Source organism: Leptonychotes weddellii, chromosome 9 (genome assembly GCF_054177405.1).
Source record: "Leptonychotes weddellii isolate Sample4059 chromosome 9, ASM5417740v2, whole genome shotgun sequence".
In the NCBI taxonomy this organism is placed as follows: Eukaryota; Metazoa; Chordata; class Mammalia; order Carnivora; family Phocidae; genus Leptonychotes; species Leptonychotes weddellii.
In genome coordinates, this window is record NC_138377.1 from 85,767,077 (window position 1) to 85,773,902 (window position 6,826).

General features: G+C 37.2%; 1 pseudogene across 1 annotated transcript in view; it reads right to left on the minus strand.

Moving 5' to 3' along the window:
- LOC145723520 (small ribosomal subunit protein uS2 pseudogene) overlaps positions 1-6,093 on the minus strand; it is a 17,895-nt pseudogene extending 11,802 nt beyond the window's left edge. The window contains exon 1 of the transcript XR_014148633.1: positions 5,279-6,093. The product of XR_014148633.1 is annotated as a small ribosomal subunit protein uS2 pseudogene (transcript). The remainder of the gene's footprint in view (positions 1-5,278) is intronic.
- Positions 6,094-6,826: the final 733 nt, after the last annotated feature.

Sequence of the window (6,826 nt, forward strand, 5' to 3'; positions counted from 1 at the left end):
TCTTTCAACTCTAAATAACATTACTCTCTCCTTCCTTGCTTGGTTTCTGAAGAGAAGTCTGAAACAGTTCTTATCCTTGTTCCTCAGTAGGTAAGGTGGTTATTTCCCAGTGGCTTCTTTCAAGATTTTATCTTTGTCTTTAATTTTATAATATACATAGGGGTAGATCTTTTTGTTGTTATTTATCCTTCATGGTATCTCTGAGCTTCCTGAATCTGTAGTTTGGGGTCTTTAATTTTGGAAAATTCTCACCTATTATACTTCAAGTACTTCTGGTTCCTTTCTCTCTTCCCTTTCCAACATCCCAGTTATGCATATGTCTCAACTTGTCTAACTGTTCCACAGTTCTTAGATACTCTGTTCCATCTTTTTCACTTTTTTTCTCTTTGCATTTTAGTTGTGGAAGTTACTATTGATTTATTTTCATGCTCACTGATTCTTTCCTCAGTCATGGCCAGTCTACTAATGGGTCCAACAAAGGCATTCTTCATTTCTGTTAGTGTTTTTGATTTCTAGCATTTCCTTTGGATTATGTCTTAGAGCTTCCATCTCTCTGCTTACATTACTCATCCATTCTTACAGGATGTCTACTTTTTCCATTAGAGCCCTCAGCATATTAATCATAATTTTAAATCCAAAGTATGATAATTTCAAAATCTATGTCACATCTGAGTCTGGTTCTTATGCTTCATTTACCTCTTCAGATCGTGGGGTTTTTTGTCTGTAAGTGTGCCTTGTAATATTTTGTTGAAAGCCAGACATAATGTTGGGTAAAAGGAATGGAGGTAGACAGGCCTTTAGTGTGAGTTTTATGTTTATCGACTAGGAGTTAGGCTGTGTTTATTGTTTGCTGTAGCTATGGTATCTAAGGCTACATTTTTCTCTAATGTCCTTGTTTTTGTCTCCCATGTTCTCCTTGGGAACTCCTAGAAACTCTTTAAATAAGGTGTGAGGCTTACATTTGTTTTAGAAGCCCTACTGACATGGTGGTAAAGTTGGAAGGAGGCATTCTATTGTCCTATGATTAGGTCTCGGTCTTTTAGTGAGCCTATGTGGGGTATTTCCCTTCCCCCAGGTCAAGTAGGCTTTGGCAGAGCCCCTGTTGGTTAGGCTCAGGTAAAATACTTTCCCTTGAAACAGACTTTATTAAAGAGAACAGAAAGCTCTGGGTAGATTTCAAAATGATTACTTTTCTCCTCCTCCCTCCTTGGCCCTACCTGCAAACTCCCCAGCCCCTGAAATCCTCCCTCACTATGCAGGCAGTAAAAGATTTTTCTCTGATCCTCACAGGGAGAACCTGGTAGGGCTTCTGGAGGTAAGACTCAAGAAAGTGAGGGGACACCCCCACCCCCAAGACTCAACCTCCTTGGTTTTCAACTCTCTCAAGCTAGCCCACCCAGAGCCTCCAGCAGTTAATTCATTAATTAAGCTTAAAGTGCTCCTACGTAGAGCGGCTTCATCTGTGGGGCTTCTACTCCTAGACTTCTGCTACCCATAAGCTTTGATTCTCTGTATCTGCCTATCTCCAATTTTCCAGGCAGCACTCTGCCCTGAGACCTCAATTCTCTTGACGCATCTAAGAAGAACTGTTGATTCTCAGTTTGTTCACTTTTTTTCTTGTTGGGATGACAGAAGTGAGGACTTCCAAGCTCTTTATGTGTCACACCAGAAACAATAAGTCAATATACTTTATTATCATCACAGGCACTAAGGTAAAACTATCCCCGGAATATAACTCTTACTTGTTTGCATTCTAATACGCTTTACACATAATCCTGGGGTTACCTAAGGGAGAACTGAGAACCATTATTGTATTCTTCAAGTAGTTTGGGATATAGAGGTCCACAAACTGCTGCCCAAGGGCCAAATCCTGCCAGTAATGGAACAAATCCAGCCATTCATTCATTTGTATACATATATATATATATAGTCTGTGGCTACTTTCTTGATAACAATGGCAGAGTAAAGTAGTTGCAACAGAGACCCTATGTCCTACAAAGCTAAAAGTATTTACCATCTGGCCCTTCAAAGTAGAAGCTCTCTGGTTCTGGGTTATACATCCCATACTTTCTTGCATACGTGATCTCTTGGTATTTTGTGTGCATGTGTGTGTGTGTGTCTGTCTTTTAATTGTTGACCAGGGCTGAGTACAATGATGACTATGCATTATCTTTAATTTTTATTTATCAATTCATCCATCAATTCATTTAATATTCAATTGCTGAGATTAAAGAATTCAGTTTAGTGAAAATCTTTTGCAAAACAGTGTAAATAATGCTATAGCAATTACATTCAAATACTAGAAAATTAAAATAAAGGAGTTATTAACTCTACCTGGGGTACTCAAGGGTTCAGAATACTAAAATTTTGCCACAGAGGACTGCGGCTTACTATTGTTTAGTAGAAGATATATTCTCTAAGCAAGGGATTCTCAAACTTCAGTGTTAGAATCACCTGAAGGGCTAGCAAAACAAAGACTGCTGGATACACCCCCAGAGTTTCTATTACAGTAAATCTGAGGTGGAGCCTCAAAATTTACATTTCTAACAAGTTCCAAGGTGATGCTAATATGACGCTAATGTAGAGAACCATGCTCTAACAAACCAAATAGCATCATATAAATACAATTCTAAAGCTGAAAGGGTCTTTTAAAAACTAGTTGTACCTCTCTGAAAGAAAGAATATCAGACTAAAAACAAACAAACAAACAAAAAGTCTCTATGTCAGATAAATAGAAAGGTCCAACAGACTGTCACCTATTTTATGAATCTGAAACACTTTGGGCCTTCAGAATTGCTTTCCTATTTTATTCATTCCCTTGTTACTTTCTCCATCAATCCACCTCCCTCCCTCAGTTAGTTAGTTACCCTAACTCACAGGTTTCCTTTGCCGTCTTCAGGCTTTGGCCATGACTCAACAAGTTACCTTAGCCTTGGGTCTTGGCTCCTAAAATAAGTAGGTCAAACCCTCCACCAGAACCAAACTTTAAAGAAGCTATCTCCAGGTCAATGTTAAGGGGTTCTTCAAAATTCCAACTTTATCTCTTGGGAACTAGGTTGGAATGCAGATTAGCCCACAAACCCTAACTAAATACCACTGTATACTCATTCATAAAAGGTTACTAAACTATGTAGCAGTCATTTGCTCAGTATTTTTAAAACGAGGGACACAGTGTCTCTCACTTGGGACATAAATTATTTTTTATTCTACATATATAGTAAAAAAACATTTGATTAGTAGTACCAAAACTCTAAATAAGTGATTACTTAGTTTCACCTATGCAATTTTTAAAAAAAGTCAGTTGCTGTAAGTCCTCCATTCTGTAAAATGCAGCATGAGTTTAATAACTTATTTGGGGAGAAAATTACCACATCAAATATGTCAAATACAGAAACATTAATATGTAGAAAAAATCAACTGTCTCTAAGAATGCAGTAGAAACAGTATTCACTAGTACTTACTGCTAGATGAGAAACAGAAAGATGCAAAAGGTGTTGCCCCCAGCTTCAAAGAACTTATTGTTCATTAGAACAGCATAGGACAAAAATTAAAGTGATTAAGTGCTTAACTGTAAGACATCACTATAGAGTTTGAGGTCAAAAAAAGGCCAATGTGGACTACAGTAGCTAAAGAATGTTTTATAGTACAATGATTTGAGCTATGACTTCAAAAATGGTTAAAACATGATTAAGTAGGATTTGGATACAGGCGAGTAGAGATTCCAGAAAAAATATAAAGCAGGAATAAAAGGAGGACCACAAAATATAAGGCAGACACTGAAGTGCTTGCCTGATGGGACTTCAACACTGTTGAACCAAAAGAAATCGGGTTGGACCAACTGTATGGGGCTAGATTATACAGGCCTTTGAAACCTAACAGAAATCTTTAGATAATGATATGGTGGGCGAGGTGAAATTATTATAGGTTATTTGAAGGAGACTACATGGAAAAGGATGTTTTTGAAGACTTATTTTGGCAGCAATTACAGCATAGTTCAGTAAGGGGAAAGGCCAGGGACAGACAGCAACTATGGTGCCACTGTAATAATACAGGAATGAGATGGTAAAGCACTGAACTATGGTCCTGGCAGTGGAAACATAGGGAGTAGAAGACAGGGAGAAACGTAAGTGACATTGCAAACTTGGCAACTTGTTAAAATATTGGGCACAGGGATTAAAAAAGAAAAATCCAATATGAAACCAATATTGCTAGCCTGATGGAATGAAGGAACAGGTGCTATCTACTACCCAAAGAAGTAGATTAGCTAGACATGAAAGCCAACTGAGGTAGCAAGGCACTATGGCATAGAAGGATTACTGTGAAAATGCCAAGTGTACAATGACAGCGGTAGCTGCTGTACTCTAGCAAACGAATCAGTAGATGTGATTCGAGTTGTCTGGTCAGCCCATCTATTTCTTTGGCAAAGAAGTGAACAGAGGGGGAAAAAAAAGGATGGCTGAGAAATAAGTGTCTGGAAATTCAAAATTAAAGTACATCTACAGGAAAGCAACAGGAAAAATAAAATGTTCATCAGAAATAAGATCCATGAAAACAAGGACCTTGCATCTTTGCCCATGGAATCCCCAATGCCTGGCAGAATAGGTGACAAAGGCAGCTCTCAAAAAGGAATGAATGAGAATTCCCAAACTTCAAAGGAATCATGGTAACAAGAAGAGTTGAAGACATAATGAGAGATAAAGACTGAAAAAAGGCCACTGAGCTGGCAAGAAGAACAGGAAGCCAGACTGCAAAAGTCAGAAAGGACAAGAGCAGAGAGAAGATCTAGCAGAGTGGGGGTGGTGAGCTGATGGACAGATGGCAGCTAAAAGGAAGAACAGCAGGGTAGACAAAGCATTATTTTACTTGTTTGGATTTTTCTAAACTCAAAATTTTTCTGCTCATTCAAGAAAATTTTGAGAATATAATAAAAAAGGGGGGGGAGCATACATTTGTTCCACCACATAAGTGCAAAACCAGTTAATGCTTTTAAAATGTGTGTTCACTTATTCCACCATATATATGAGTGGGCTTACATATCACACAACAGGATAATAAATGAGGGACTGGAGGGGAGGGAAACGGGTAAGCAAAATAGTAAAACCAGGGGTGAGATTAGCTGGCAATGGTTACCATGTTTCTTAAATCTTTTTAGTGGTCAAAAAAAAAAAAATAGTACTTTTCTGCTTTATTTTTTATTATCGAATAAGGATTTTTGCATTGTTAACTGTTTATATTATTATTCTTATAAAATGAGTATTTACATTCTTCATTCACTTACCTAATGACTTTTTTTCTTAGACTATGAATGAGCTCTTTAGGTCACTGAAAGATCAACTCTTTGTTTTACTGCAAAAACTTTTCTCCAAGGTTGTTTGCTGCTGCTTTAAGGAAGTCATAAGCCTGTATAAAGTCACAGGAAAAGCAGCCTGTGGAAAAGAAGAGTTTGATGATGCTGACAGAAAGGGTATATATTAGAACAAATTCCCTAACTATATGGAAAGGGATGAATCCAAAGGGGAAAACAAACTTCATCCTATAATGAGAAAGTACACAGATACAGATGCTAAGACATAGGAGCCAAAATATGGGCTAAGTGAGGTATGAGGAACCCCACACCCAGTACTATTCTAATCCTCTTCCTGACGTGGCCATTATTCAGAGTCAACTCAGGGTACAGAGCCTTCTTCTAAAACTAACACAGCAGTTCCTGGTCCTCTGCCCCAGTTCTCAACATGCCCATCCTCTTCTTCCCTATTATTACTTTATATTCTTTCTTCTACCTTTGCATTTCGATGAGAGAATTGTGATTGGTGGAAATCCCACTCCCCAATCAAGCAAATTTGGACCTAAGCCATCTTCCCCTAATTATTCTCATTACTGGCAAGGCTTACTCTCATCAACAACTGTGAATCTAGTTGGGAATAAAGACTGCTAGTGGGAATAAAGACTTCCCAGTAAGCATACCATTAAGTGTATTTGGATCAATAGCCCTGCCTTTCCCTTGATTTTTGTTAAGGTCACCATCCTGAATTTTGCCAGTAAGAATATTTTATCCTACTGAACCCTCTCTCATCTAACTCTATTTTTTAATACCATCGATTATACCATACTATCACTGCATTTAACAAAATCTTACTTTTGTTAAATTCTACTGATGATGCATGCAACTACTACACAAGAGGTGAATGTTTTAAATGCAGAGTAGTGTTTATTACTTTTTAAATCTCCTATGCCTGTATATAGTAGACATTAAAATAAAGGCATATGGAATTCAGTTTTCCTTGACCACTTGATTCTATAAATTCAGGATTAGTTCTTGATCTTCTCACTTCTTTGAAACTTATATGTACAGAATTTGGCCAAATATTGCTTGTTAAGATCTCCTGCTTCAGGAAAAGGGATCATGCATGTAATAATCTGACAGTTACATTTTAGATCACAGATTGCTTATGTACATATACAATTAATAGATCTAATAACTGCAATCAAATTAGCGAAGTGATTCACTTAAATTAACTGAAGCATCTGTTCAAATACATTTTCCCAGGCTCTCAGAAGCACCAACTTTACTTCAAGCAAGATGTCACTAAAGTGACACTCTTATCCAATTAAATTTTTAAAATTTCATACCTACTGAAAAAACAATGGCAAGTACTTGGCTACCCCACATAAATAAAATATTTTACTGTCATATTGTAAATTACTTATTATGCAGTGACTGCTTTGTTTCAGGTATATTCTGTCTCTGAATTCCTATGAGCTTCACATATTAAAAAATGAGAATGTTTCATTTAAATTCAGTACAAATTAAGTAAAATGGGCTCAT